The sequence below is a fragment of the Saccostrea echinata genome, unplaced genomic scaffold, assembly GCF_033153115.1.
Source record: "Saccostrea echinata isolate AGI-Se365-2 ecotype Australia unplaced genomic scaffold, CSIRO_AGI_Sech_v1 ptg000041l, whole genome shotgun sequence".
NCBI lineage: Eukaryota > Metazoa > Mollusca > Bivalvia > Ostreida > Ostreidae > Saccostrea > Saccostrea echinata.
This window is the reverse complement of record NW_026889790.1, coordinates 2,204,240-2,220,632: the sequence shown is the minus strand read 5'-3', so window position 1 is coordinate 2,220,632 and position 16,393 is coordinate 2,204,240.

The window sequence follows — 16,393 nt, the reverse complement described above, 5'->3', positions numbered from 1 at the left end:
TCTTATTAAGGTCTTCCGTCTTCACGGAAGACCTTATAGTGATTCTACTGTTTCTTATTATTAAGGTCTTCCGTTTCAGACGGAAGACCTTATAGTGATTCTACTGTTTATTAAGGTCTTCCGTCTTCACGGAAGACCTTATAGTGATTCTATTGTTTCTTATTATTATTATTCTTTTTTTTTTAGACAAAATTTTGTGCACGCGATTTCTCGAAAACTATTCAATGAATTTCTTTGAAATTTTCAGGGATAAAAGGTCTTTATATGAATTTTATATAAAATTCCGTTTTTTGGTAAATTCGGTTCCAGTGCCAAGTTATGGACAATTTCCTGATTTTAAATTGAAATTTTGTCCTCGAAGGATCTAAGAAACGGCTAAAGATATGAACTGGAGACTTGTTAGAGATGATAGGATACGACTTCTAGATTTGCAAAATTGCCTTTTCGTTCGTCGTCAGTACTTCCGGTTGCTTACGGAAGTGATCAAAGAAATCGTTAAATTTCAACTTTCCTTTTTTTAATCAATACTTACATCACATTATTGCATCTCTTTTGTAGTTTCGAAATATGTTGGTCCCACCGAAAACAAAAACGTCAACTTCCGGTTATAAGAGAAAAAACGACATAATTTGAGTAGTTTTCTTTCCCATTAACATCTTTTGTAGATAAAGTATTTGGAATGAATTTTAAATATGTTATTCAGACAGCAAATGTCTAGAGTATTTTCAAATATCTTTGTAAAAGTCACTTCCGGTCGCGTGTTTTTCTGTCCTAAAAATGAGAAGTTGTCTTAGCAAGATCTCGGAAAGGGTAAGAGATTTAGACACCAAACATATATGAGCAACAGACCTTAAGATGTAGGTTAAACCATTTGGGTTCGGAGCATCAGCCGTCACTTCCGGTCGTCACAGGAAGTGATCAAAGAAATCGAAAATTTCAACTTTTCTTTTTTTACTTAAAAATTGCATCACTTTATTGCATGTTTTTTGCAGATTCGAAAGATGTTGGTCCCACTGGAAACAAAAACGACAACTTCCGGTTATAAGAGAAAAACTAAATAATTTGAGTATTTTACTTTCCCATAAATATTCTTTATAGATAAAGTATTTGAAATGAATTTTAAATATGTTATTCAGAGTGCAAATGTGTAGAGTAACCATAATAATCTTTCAAAAATTCACTTCCGGTCGCGTGTTTTCCTGTCCTTAAAATGAGAAGTTGTCTGAGCGAGATCTCAATAACAGGTAAAAGATTAAAACACCAAACTTTTATGAGTAATAGTCCTTGAGGAGTAGGCAAAATCATTTGGGTTAAAAGCATCAGTCGTCACTTCCGCTTGTCACAGGAAGTGATCAAAGAAATCAAAAATTTTAACTTTCCTTTTTTGAATTAAAACTTGCATCACTTTATTGCATCTCTTTCGCTGTTTTGAAATATGTTAAATTCCACCGGACACAAAAACGTCAACTTCCGGTTTTAGGAGATAAACTACGTTATTTTGATATTTGACTATCTGATAAATATTGCTTATCGATAATGCACCTGAAATGATTTTATGTATGTTGTAGATACTGCAAATGTCTAGAGAAAAGTCAGAGATTTTTTTTTATAAATTTCACTTTCGGTCGCGTGTTTACCTGTTCTCAAAATTCGGATTTGTTCTCACAATATTGCTTGGCAACAGTAAACAACTGAAGTCTAAAACTTTCAGGACTGACAGTCAGTCATCCGTTTATTTGAATTGTGAGAAAATCTTGTATCGCCGTTACTTCCGGTCGTGACAGGAAGTGATGCAAAAAATTTAATGGTTAGCACGTTGGATTTTCACGCTGACGACCAGGGTTCAATCTCCAAAGTGTCTGAATTTCTCTTATCACTTTTTCAGCTTGAATTTTCGTTTTTATTTTCGGAATCGGACGGAAGACCTCTCATTGCTCGCAATGAGTTTCTAGTTATTATTATTATTTTTTTCCTGTTTTTTGTCCAAGCGATTTCTCAGAGATGGCTCGATGGATTTTCTTGAATCTTTCAGGGATTATGACAAATAAAATAAACTAATAACATTTTGAAGGATTTTGCAAAATTCACTTCCGGTCGTCAGATATGTCCAATTTCCGTTTTTTTCAAAAGAGATCATGTCCGGACGATATCTCAGAAACGGTAAAAGATAAAGACCTCAAACTTTCAGGGATTATAGATCATGACAAGTACGTTTGCAGAATATGTTTAAATCCGTCAGCCGTCACTTCCGGTCGTCACAGGAGGAGATCAAAGAAATCGAAAATTTCAACTTTTCTTATTTTAATTAAATCTTGCATCGCATTTTTGCATCTGTTTTACAGTTTCGAAATATGTTAGTCCCACCGGAAACAGAAATGTCAACTTCCGGTTATAAGAGAAAAACTACATAATTTGAGTATTTTACTTTCCAATAAATATCGCTTATAGATGAAGTATTTGAAATGATTTTTAGATATGTTATTTAGACTGCAAATGTCTAGAGTAACGTCAAATATCTTGGTAAAATTCACTTCCGGTCGCATGTTTTACTGTCCGCAAAATAAGAACTTGTCAAAGTGAGATCTCAGAAACGGTAAGAGATTAAGACACCAAACTTATATGAGTAATAGAGCTTAATGAGTAGGCAAAACTCTTTGGGTTAATAGCGTCAGCCGTCACTTCCGGTCGTTACAGGAAGTGATCAAAGAAATCGAAAATTTAAACTTTTCACCTTTGAAATAAAACTTGCATCATATAATTGAATCTCTTTCACAGTTTCTATATGTGTTGATCTCACTGGAAACAAAAAATGACACTTTCCGGTTATAAGAGGGAAACTATGTCATTGGGATTTTTAACATTCCCAAAAATATCACTTATTGATAAAGTTTTTGAAATGATTTTTACATATGTTATTGAGACTGCAATTGTCTAGTGTGAAGTCAACCATCTTAGGAAATGCACTTCCGGTCGCATGTTTTTCTGTCCTCAAGTTGAGATTTTGTTCACCTAAATGCTCAAAAACACTACATGACTGAAGTCAAAAACTTGCAGAACTTATAGTTAGTTACCAGTTTATCTACATCATGTAAAAATCGTACGTTGTCGTCACTTCCGGTCGTGACAGGAAGCGATGCAAAAAATTGAATTTTTAAAGTTTTTTTTCTTTTTGCAGAAATGTTTGGCTAATGCAGATTTTAGATAGACCATGACCATGCAAATTATATTTATACATTTTATTCGTTTGGAGCACTTTCGTTCATGACGAAGTACATAAAGAAAACAGAAAAGTAATTCCGTTTGTTTTAATCTGTATCTACATATCTTTGGAAGCCTTGATATAACTTTTGTTATTATTTAGAGTAAGTTTATTGAGATGATTGTGGGTTTTTTTTCAAAGAAGTCAAGAAAACGGAAGACCTGTTATTGCCTAGGCAATAAGTGTCTAGTTATTATTATTATTATTCTTATTTTTTAGACAAATTTTGTGCACGCAATATCTCGAGAACTATTCAATGGTTTTCCATCAAACTTTCAGGGATAATGCGCTTTAAAATGCCATTGTTACATTTGAAAGAATTTTGGAGAAATTCGCTTCCGGTTCCAAGTTATGGACATTTTTCTGATTTTGAAATGACATTTTATCCGTGCGAGATCTAAAGAACGGCTAAAGATATGAACTGGAGACTTGTTGGAGAGCATAGAACATGACTTCTAAATATGCGGGTTTGCCTTTTCGTGCGTCGTGAGTACTTCCGGTCGCTACCGGAAGCGAATTAAAAAAGTCAATTTTTTCAACTTTTACGTTTTTCAATATTTTTCTTTGATTTTAGTAGGGTTATATTCCTTTATAGATGCACATTACCGAACATAATAGGTATCAGATTCCTTGAGCATCATATGGCGAGACGTGTTTTGTTGCAAAACATTCAAGACTTTTCATTAATGTGTTACTGATTGGAATAGTCCACTTTGGGGGTTAAGAGGAATATAAAATGTGTAAGAAAACTTAGCGCTGCCTTTATGTTACTTGACCGTATACGATATGTTATATGTACAGTGTGATAAATAAACATTCTTAGGCTCCAAAATCAGGCTATAGCAACATATTTTTTTTTTTAATTTCATTGAAGCTATCATGTACACTCATTCAATTGAAGACACATTTCAAAGAAAAGGTGCGAAGATTTACTCGTGACGTTTGGCGCGAAATAATGTATTATGACCCGCCTTTCACAAATGGTCTGATGCAGTAGTGTAGAAGTACAGAAAAAGATTACATGGACATGTCTGTATTTGGAATTGCATAGAATAGAAAGCTGAATGCATAAAGAATAAGGGAAGTAAACACAATAGTTTTTTTTTAGTTTTTATCAGTAACAGATTATTTTCTCTGCTATCAGTTATTGTTAAAACTCAAGTAACAAATCCGATGTAAATCTACTAGCACTTGCACAAAATTTAGCTGGCTAGTTTTCATCCTATAATTCCGCACTATAAGAAAAAAAAATTAACCTGCCTGACACTCGTTACTTCAGAGAATGAGTGCAAGGTAAACATCGATAATGGCTGGTACATTGCGCTAGTGTAGTGGTTTCAATATTAAAGAAAAAGGTTCACTTAGGGCCTTTTTTTGGCCCTGTGAATTTCAGAAAAACTGAAACTGCTTGGCTTTAGTTGACAATGCATTAAATATCATTTAGACCTTTGATGACTGCGTATCTTTCAAAAATGACGTAATTTTTTGGCTAGCCTATGCATTAAGAAGTCATGAAATGCGTCATTTTCCTCGTATCCTGAAAATTTCTACAAAACAGCAATTTTTAAAGCTATTTTTCGATATCGATATTTAATATAGGACGTAACCTCTGATCTTAAATATGCAACTATTAAATGATAGAACTATTTCTGAGGATTACCAAACCTGTTTTATCGTTTTAGATCAGAGGATGCGCTCATGTTATTTCTCTTCTTTCTTTTTTAAACTAAAACTTGCATCACTTTATTGCATCTCTTTCGCTGTTTTAAAATATGTTAGATTCCACCATATAATCGTCAACTTCCGGTCTATTGCTCGACAACAGTAAACGACTGAAGTCTAAAACTTTCAGGACTGATAGTCAGTCATCAGTTTATTTGAATCGTGACAAAATCTTGTATCGCCGTTACTTCCGATCGTGACAGGAAGTGATGCAAAAAAGGGAATGGTTAATGGTTAGCACGTTGGATTTTCAGGCTGACGACCAGGGTTAAATCTCGAGAGTGTCTGAATTTCTTTTATCACTTTTTCAGCTTGAGTTTTCTTTTTTTTCAGAATCGGACGGAAGACCTCTCATTGCTCGCAATGAGTTTCTAGTTCTTCTTCTTCTTCTTATTAAGTCTTCCGTTCACAACGGAAGACTTATAGTGATTGTATTGTTTCTTTTTATTAGGTCTTCCGTTCACAACGGAAGACCTATAGTGATTGTATTGTTTCTTTTTATTATTATTATTATTATTCCTCCCAAATTTTGTGAGCGCGATTACTCAGAGATGTTTCAATAGATTTTAACAATTTTTCACTGGATAATAGGTTGATATGTGAAGTTTATATAAAATTCCGTTTTTTAAAAAATTCACTTCCGGTCCGAAGTTACGGCCGTATTTCAAATTTTAAAATGCACCTTTGTCCGGTGTTTTTCTCAGAAGCGGTTTGATGTAAAGATGTGAAATTCACAGGAATATTAGATCATGACATTCTCTTTGTTTCTACGTGTTTTTTGTTTGTTTCCGGCACTTCCTGTCCAAACCGGAAGTGAATTTGTGTTTCGGTCAATTTTTGACTTTTTTGTTTTTTAATATTTTTTCAAGATATTGTTAGACATAACAGAGATAGGTCCATAAGTGCCAAATATATAATTTGTTTTGAAATCAGATCACCCGTTTTGTAGATTTCAGCTACTTTCGTTTTGCTTAAAAAAATCAAAGTACTGAAAGTACTGAAAGGGCATTTCTTACTTAAACTTACATGAAGGTTATGTTTACGTTTCTCTGCATGCAAAAACCAATACATACAGTATCATTTATAAAGAATGAAGACTACATTTAATTGCAATAAAAATCAAAGTACCTGAAGTACTGAGAGGACTGTTTTAGATACCCACCTTTTTCTAACTACAGGCGTGTTTTCTGTACATAAAAATCAATGCGTACAATAAGCTACCTATGGAAGCTATTTTCATTAGCCAAAAAAAATCAAAGTACCGTAATTACTGAAATATATTTACTATTCTTATTTACTTTGACTTATATATAGATGTTTCTCTAAAAGCAAAATTCAGTTCAAACACTGCATGTATTATAATTTGTCATGTTTATATATAAGGACGGTGGATACTATCATTTTTGTAGTGAAAATCAAAGTACTATAAGAAGTGACAGGTTGTTTTCTCGATATCCCCCCATTTAACTTTTAAATTTAAAAATAGTTTAGATATGCTTCTACTAATGAAAAAAAAACATGCATACAATATCATATATAAGGACAACAGATACATTCATTTTTGCAGTAAAAATCAATGGACTGCAAGTACCGAAAGGACAAATTTTAGATTCTTTACAACTTAATTATTACAGACTGTACACGTTTCTCTACGAAAAAAAACAAAAAAAAAAAACAATGTAAACGGTATCATATAGGAACGGAAGACCTTTTTGTTGCCATGGCAACAAGAGTCTAGTTATTAAGTCTTCCGTTCACAACGGAAGACTTATAGTGATTGTATTGTTTCTTTTTATTATTATTATTATTAAGTCTTCCGTTCACAACGGAAGACTTATAGTGATTGTATTGTTTCTTTTTATTAAGTCTTCCGTTCACAACGGAAGACTTATAGTGATTGTATTGTTTCTTTTTATTATTATTATTATTATTATTATTATTATTCCTCCCAAATTTTGTGAGCGCGATTACTCAGAGATAGTTGGATAGATTTTCACAATTTTTCACATGATAGTAGGCTGATATATGAAGTTTATATAAAATTCCGTTTTTTGAAAAATACACTTCCGGTCCGAAGTTACGGCCGAATTTCCAATTTTTAAATGGACTTTTGTCCTGAATTTTTCTCGGAAACGGTTTGAGGTAAAGATGTGAAATTTACAGGGGTATTAGATCATGACATTCTCTTTGTTTCGAAGTTGTTTTCGTGTGTTTCCGGTACTTCCTGTCCGAACCGGAAGTGAACTTGTGTTTGGTCAATTTTCAACTTTTTTGTTTTTTAATATTTTTTCAAGATATTATTATGTATAACAGAGGTTATTCTACAAATACTAAATATATAATTTGTTTTGAAATCAGATTCCACATTTTGCAGATTTTCGGTACCCTCATTTTCCCTATTTACCTAGTGTGTAGACAATGGGCAAAGAAAGATAACTCTGACTTGTAAGTGAGAATAGAACTTTCGAGATAAAGGCGGAAATAGTATCGATGACGTTAGAGACATATACACTCTCCATATCAAAATATTTAGACGTTCTATATTCACTCTTCAAAATTTAAGAGGACTTTGGTTACCGCTTCCAGTGCATGTAAAGTTTGAAGTTGGCAGTGTAGTGTAAGTCTGTATTGACAGTTAGTTAATTTACACATGAATATATCTTAAAAAAATTAATATATATATATGCTAGGTAGCTAATTCAAGTAAATATATTACAAGCACTGAATATACATTTATAGTGATGGACAGGTATGCAGTTTTATCTATTTCGTATAGAAAGTTCAGAATACGATAGTTATAAGCCTTCTATAATGCAGACGATTTATTATTCTCTATGATCTGAATGCGAAATTATCCCGATTTCCGAGTTTTACTTTCGATATTAAAAAATATTACATACACTCAAAAAAGGAATTATGCGATAGAAAATTGTAATACAGTACTGTTTTAAAGCCTTTATAAATAAATTGATATCTGCCACTGAAAAGAAAGAAAATCAATCTATAGATTAGATTTGCTTATTACATATATATTTGATAAAAGGTTAAATTATTTATGACACATAATCTATACTCTATATACCCAAGGAATTATAAAAGATGTGAAAAGGCGATTCTTGGGTTCTTGTGAAATACTTAAAGAGTGTGTGAAATAATGGTACGCTATATGTTTCTTTTGAAAAAAAAAAACATGATAAAAAAATTGTACAAGTCTGTTGATATGTGGGATAAGTATATCTGAATGAACACAATTTTATGCAATGATATATAATCATGTACATGCAACTGACGTCCGTACTTTTCCTTGTAATTCATAAAATTATCTAATTCCTTTGAAGCCCCCCCCCCCCCCCGTCTTGAATTTGAATTATATATTCGTTTTAGATTTAAATCTGGAACATGTGAATAACATTACCATTTACATGTATACAGAATTTCATATTTTATAATTATGAACTGTTCAATTTACATGTCTGAGAGAGAGAGAGAGAGAGAGAGGAGAGATTCCCTCTTAATCCCGATCCAGACCAAAAATTAGTTCTTTATCGGTCACACCCATTCTTTATTAGATGTTTTCTGATTTCATAGTCAGTCATGGTCACATCCTGTATATTTTTCAGCTTAAAAAGTATCACACGAAGTGCACGTGTGTTGACCTGTCAATCAAAATCACTTGACGCTGTATGCACTGCAATTAAGTAGCCTGAGTTCGAAATGATCTTGAAGTATGATCTTTAAGTAAATCTGCTGCCACAAACTTGTGAAAAAAATAGAATAAAATAAAAAATAAAATATCTCGGTATTATGAACTTCGACTGTGTGACGTGGAGACCGGTCCTTTGGATGAGATCGTATAAATCGAGGTCCCTTGTCGCAGAAGATGCTGACATAAAAAAGATTCCCCACTGCTCAATTGCGATAAATGCCAAAGTATAGGACAAAAATTTACAGTCTCCACCGGCGAGTGGTGGCGTCTCCATGTGAGTGAAAAATTCTGGAGAGGGACGTTAAACAACATACGTATAATCAATCAATCAATCAATCGATTGCTGAAGAATTACTGTAATTGAATAATTTGTCTTATAGGTATGTTGTCAAATCTTGATATTATAACTTTACAAAACTCAGTGACTTTACGTTTAATGTGATACTAAATTAATTCATTATATTTTTTATAACACCATCACAATTATGCCAAAACATACACACAGTGAAGTTTATGATAGTACGGTGTTCGTTCGTCTGTTTGTTTGTCTTAGAAATGATTGCAAACATTTTTTTTTAAATTGCTAATGATATACGTATATCTCCTATAGGTGCCAAATGTATTATACAAGATTGATAATGAAAATCAATGTACCTTAAGTACTGAAAGGACTTTTTTCCAGTTAATTTTTTCTTTCACAGTAAATATGATATGTATGTTTTTTACACAGAAAAAAGCAAATTCTTACAGATTTAGAAGAACGGAAGACTTTTTTGTTGCCATGGCAACAAGAGTCTAGTTATTATTATTATTATTATTATTATTATTCCTCCCAAATTTTGTGAGCGCGATTACTCAGAGATGGTTGGATAGATTTTCACAATTTTTCACATGATAGTAAGCTGATATATGAAGTTTATATAAAATTCCGTTTTTTGAAAAATTCACTTCCGGTCCGAAGTTACGGCCGAATTTCCAATTTTTAAATGGACTTTTGTCCTGAATTTTTCTCGGAAACGGTTTGAGGTAAAGATGTGAAATTTACAGGGGTATTAGATCATGACATTCTCTTTGTTTCGAAGTTGTTTTCGTGTGTTTTCGGTACTTCCTGTCCGAACCGGAAGTGAACTTGTGTTTGGTCAATTTTCAACTTTTTTGTTTTTTAATATTTTTTCAAGATATTATTATGTATAACAGAGGTTATTCTACAAATACTAAATATATAATTTGTTTTGAAATCAGATTCCACATTTTGCAGATTTTCGGTACCCTAATTTTCCCTATTTACCTAGTGTGTAGACAATGGGCAAAGAAAGATAACTCTGACTTGTAAGTGAGAATAGAATTTTCGAGATAAAGGCGGAAATAGTATCGATGACGTTAGAGACATATACACTCTCCATATCAAAATATTTAGACGTTCTATATTCACTCTTCAAAATTTAAGAGGACGTTGGTTACCGCTTCCAGTGCATGTAAAGTTTGAAGTTGCCAGTGTAGTGTAAGTCTGTATTGACAGTTAGTTAATTTACACATGAATATATCTAAAAAAAAAATTAATATATATATGCTAGGTAGCTAATTCAAGTAAATATATTATAAGCACTGAATATACATTTATAGTGATGGACAGGCATGCAGTTTTATCTATTTCGTATATTAAGTTCAGAATACGATAGTTATAAGCCTTCTATAATGCAGACGATTTATTATTCTCTATGATCTGAATGCGAAATTATCCCGATTTCCGAGTTTTACTTTCGATATTAAAAAATATTACATACACTCAAAAAAGGAATTAAGCGATAGAAAATTGTAATACAGTACTGTTTTAAAGCCTTTATAAATAAATTGATATCTGCCACTGAAAAGAAAGAAAATCAATCTATAGATTAGATTTGGTTATTACATATATATTTGATAAAAGGTTAAATTATTTATGACACATGATCTATACTCTATATACCCAAGGAATTATAAAAAGATGTGAAAAGGCGATTCTTGGATTCTTGTGAAATACTCAAAGAGTTGAAGAGTGTGTGAAATAATGGTACGCTATATGTTTCTTTTGAAAAAAAAAACATGATAAAAAAATTGTACAAGTCTGTTGATATGTGGGATAAGTATATCTGAATGAATACAATTTTATGCAATGATATATAATCATGTACATGCAACTGACGTCCGTACTTTTCCTTGTAATTCATAAAATTATCCTTTGAAGCCCCCCCCCCCCCCCCCCCGTCTTGAATTTGAATTATATATTCGTTTTAGATTTAAATCTGGAACATGTGAATAACATGACCATTTACATGTATACAGAATTTCATATTTTATAATTATGAAATGTTCAATTTACATGTCTGAGAGAGAGAGAGAGAGAGAGAGAGAGAGAGAGAGATTCCCTCTTAATCCCGATCCAGACCAAAAATTAGTTCTTTATCGGTCACACCCATTCTTTATTAGATGTTTTCTGATTTCATAGTCAGTCATGGTCACATCCTGTATATTTTTCAGCTTAAAAAGTATCACACGAAGTGCACCTGTGTTGACCTGTCAATCAAAATCACTTGACGCTGTATGCACTGCAATTAAGTAGCCTGAGTTCGAAATGATCTTGAAGTATGATCTTTAAGTAAATCTGCTGCAACAAACTTGTGAAAAAAATAGAATAAAATAAAAAATAAAATATCTCGGTATTATGAACTTCGACTGTGGGATGTGGAGACCGGTCCTTTGGGTGAGATCGTATAAATCGAGGTCCCTTTTTGCAGAAGATGCTGGCATAAAAAAGATTCCCCACTGCTCAATTGCGATAAATGCCAAAGTATAGGACAAAAATTTGCAGTCTCCACCGGCGAGTGGTGGCGTCTCCATGTGAGTGAAAAATTCTGGAGAGGGACGTTAAACAACATACGTATAATCAATCAATCAATCAATCGATTGCTGAAGAATTACTGTAATTGAATAATCTGTCTTATAGGTATGTTGTCAAATCTTGATGTTATAACTTTACAAAACTCAGTGACTTTACGTTTAATGTGATACTAACTTAATTCATTATATTTTTTTATAACACCACCACAATTATGCCAAAACATACACACAATGAAGTTTATGATAGTACGGTGTTCGTTCGTCTGTTTGTTTGTCTTAGAAATGATTGCAAACATTTTTTTTTTTAAATTGCTAATGATATACGTATATCTCTCATAGGTGCCAAATGTATTATACAAGATTGATAATGAAAATCAAAGTACCTTAAGTACTGAAAGGACTTTTTTCCAGTTATTTTTTTCTTTCACAGTAAATATGATATGTATGGTTTTTACACAGAAAAAAGCAAATTCTTACAGATTTAGAAGAACGGAAGACTTTTTTGTTGCCATGGCAACAAGAGTCTAGTTATTATTATTATTATTCCTCCCAAATTTTGTGAGCGCGATTACTCAGAGATGGTTGGATAGATTTTCACAATTTTTCACATGATAGTAGGCTGATATATGAAGTTTATATAAAATTCCGTTTTTTGAAAAATTCACTTCCGGTCCGAAGTTACGGCCGAATTTCCAATTTTTAAATGGACTTTTGTCCGGAATTTTTCTCGAAAACGGTTTGAGGTAAAGATGTGAAATTTACAGGAGTATTAGATCATGACATTCTCTTTGTTTCGAAGTTGTTTTCGTGTGTTTCCGGTACTTCCTGTCCGAACCGGAAGTGAATTTGTGTTTGGTCAATTTTCAACTTTTTTGTTTTTTTAATATTTTTTCAAGATATTATTATGTATAACAGAGGTTATTCTACAAATACTAAATATATAATTTGTTTTAAAATTGAATTGCGCATTTTCTAGATTTTAGGTACCGTCATTTTCCCCATTTACCTAGTGTGTATACAATGGGCAAAGAAAGATAACTATGACTTGTAAGTGAGAATAGAACTTTCGAGATAAAGGCGGAAATAGTATCGATGACGTCAGAGACATATACACTCTCCATATCAAAAATATTTAGACGTTCCATATGCACTCTTCTAAATGTAAGAGTACGTTGGTTACCGCTTCCAGTGCATGTATAGTTTAAAGTTGCCAATGTAGTGTAAGCCTGTATTGACAGTTTATTGATTTACACATGAATATATCTAAAAAAAAAATAATATATATGCTAGGTACCTAATTCAAGTAAATATATTATAAGCACTGAATATACATTTATAGTGATGGACAGGCATGCAATTTTATCTATCTCGTATAGTAAGTTCAGAATACGATAGTTATAAACTTTCTATAATGTAGACGATTTATTATTCTCTATGATTTGAATGCGAAATTATCCCGATTTCCGAGTTTTATTTTCGATATTAAAAAAATATTACATACATTCAAAAAGGAATTGAACGATAGAAAATTGTAATACAGTACTGTTTTAAAGCCTTTATAAATAAATTGATATCTGCCACTTAAAAGAAAGAAAATCAATCTATAGATTAGATTTGGTTATTACATGTATATTTGATAAAAAGTTAAATTATTTATGACACATGATCTATACTCTATATACCCAAGGAATTATAAAAGATGTGAAAAGACGATTCTTGGATTCTTGTGAAATACTCAAAAGAGTTAAAAAAAAATATGTGAAAACGCGATTCTGTGTGAAATAATGGTACGTTATATGTTTCTTTTGAAAAAAAACATGATAAAAAAAATTGCGCAGGACTCTTGATATGTGGGATAAGTATACCTGAATGAACACAGTTTTATGCAATGATATATAATTATGTACATGCAACTGACGTCCGTACTTTTCCTTATAATTCATAAAACATAAAACTATCTAATTCCTTTGAAGCCTCCTCCCCTCCCCCCCCCCCCCCCCCGTCTTGATTAATATTTGGAGACGTTCGTGCAGCTAGGCATTTGAATTATATATTCGTTTTAGATTTAAATCTGGAACATGTGAATATAATTACCATTTACATGTATACAGAATTTCATATTCTATAATGGTAGATTTGTCATTATGAAATGTTCAATTTACGTCTGAGAGAGAGAAAGAGAGAGAGAGGGGGGAGAGAGAGAGATTCCCTCTTAATCCCGATCCTCCTATCCATTTACATAGACCAAAAATTAGTTCTATATCGGTCACACCCATTCTTTATTAAATGTTTTCTGATTTCATAGTCAGTCATGGTCACATCCTGTATATTTTTCAGCTTAAAAAGTATCACACGAAGTGCACGTGTGTTGACCTGTCAATCAAAATCACTTGACGCTGTATGCAATGCAATTAAGTAGCCTGAGTTTGAAATGATCTTGAAGTACGATCTTTAAGTAAATCTGATGCAACAAACTTGAAAAAAAAAATAGAATAAAATAAAAAATAAAATATCTCGGTATTATGAACTTCGATTGTGGGACGTGGAGACCGGTCCTTTGGATGATATCGTATAAATCGAGGTCCCTTGTCGCAGAAGGTGCTGGCATAAAAAAGATTCCCCACTGCTCAATTGCGATAAATGCCAAAGTATAGGACAAAAATTTGCAGTCTCCACCGGCGAGTGGTGGCGTCTCCATGTGAGTGAAAAATTCAAAAATTCTGGAGAGGGACGTTAAACAACATACGTATAATCAATCAATCAATCAATCGATTGCTGAAGAATGGCTGTAAATGAATAATCTGTCTTATAGGTATGCTGTCAAATCTTGATATTATAACTTTACAAAATTCAGTGACTTTACGTTTAGTGTGATACTAACTTAATTCATTATATTTTTTTTATAACACCATCACAATTATGTTAAAATATACACACAATGAAGTTTATGATAGTACGGTGTTCGTTCGTCTGTTTGTTTGTCTTAGAAATGATTGCATACAATTTTTTTTTTAATTGCTAATGATATACGTTTATCTCTTATAGGTGCCAAATGTATTATACAAGATTGATAATGAAAATCAAAGTACCTTAAGTACTGAAAGGACTTTTTTCCAGTTATTTTTTTCTTTCACAGTAAATATGATATGTATGTTTTTTACACAGAAAAAAAGCAAATTCTTACAGATTTAGAAGAACGGAAGACTTTTTTGTTGCCATGGCAACAAGAGTCTAGTTATTATTATTATTCCTCCCAAATTTTGTGAGCGCGATTACTCAGAGATGGTTGGATAGATTTTCACAATTTTTCACATGATAGTAGGCTAATATATGAAGTTTATATAAAATTCCGTTTTTTGAAAAATTCACTTCCGGTCCGAAGTTACGGCCGAATTTCCAATTTTTAAATGGACTTTTGTCCGGAATTTTTCTCGGAAACGGTTTGAGGTAAAGATGTGAAATTTACAGGGGTATTAGATCATGACATTCTCTTTGTTTCGAAGTTGTTTTCGTGTGTTTCCGGTACTTCCTGTTCGAACCGGAAGTGAACTTGTGTTTGGTCAATTTTCAACTTTTTTGTTTTTTTATATTTTTTCAAGATATTATTATGTATAACAGAGGTTATTCTACAAATACTAAATATATAATTTGTTTTGAAATCAGATTCCACATTTTGCAGATTTTCGGTACCCTCATTTTCCCTATTTACCTAGTGTGTAGACAATGGGCAAAGAAAGATAACTATGACTTGTAAGTGAGAATAGAACTTTCGAGATAAAGGCGGAAATAGTATCGATGACGTTAGAGACATATACACTCTCCATATCAAAATATTTAGACGTTCTATATTCACTCTTCAAAATTTAAGAGGACGTTGGTTACCGCTTCCAGTGCATGTAAAGTTTGAAGTTGCCAGTGTAGTGTAAGTCTGTATTGACAGTTAGTTAATTTACACATGAATATATCTAAGAAAAAAAAATTAATATATATATGCTAGGTAGCTAATTCAAGTAAATATATTATAAGCACTGAATATACATTTATAGTGATGGACAGGCATGCAGTTTTATCTATTTCGTATATTAAGTTCAGAATACGATAGTTATAAGCCTTCTATAATGCAGACGATTTATTATTCTCTATGATCTGAATGCGAAATTATCCCGATTTCCGAGTTTTACTTTCGATATTAAAAAATATTACATACACTCAAAAAAGGAATTAAGCGAGTGGTGGCGTCTCCATGTGAGTGAAAAATTCTGGAGAGGGACGTTAAACAACATACGTATAATCAATCAATCAATCAATCAATCAATCGATTGCTAAAGAATTACTGTAATTGAATAATTTGTCTTATAGGTATGTTGTCAAATCTTGATATTATAACTTTACAAAACTCAGTGACTTTACGTTTAATGTGATACTAACTTAATTCATTATATTTTTTTATAACACCATCACAATTATGCCAAAAGATACACACAGTGAAGTTTATGATAGTACGGTGTTCGTTCGTCTGTTTGTTTGTCTTAGAAATGATTGCAAACATTTTTTTTTTTAAATTGCTAATGATATACGTATATCTCTTATAGGTGCCAAATGTATTATACAAGATTGATAATGAAAATCAAAGTACCTTAAGTACTGAAAGGACTTTTTTCCAGTTATTTTTTTCTTTCACAGTAAATATGATATGTATGTTTTTTACACAGAAAAAAAGCAAATTCTTACAGATTTAGAAGAACGGAAGACTTTTTTGTTGCCATGGCAACAAGAGTCTAGTTCTTCTTCTTCTTCATCCAAATTTTATCCAGGCCGTAACTTTAATA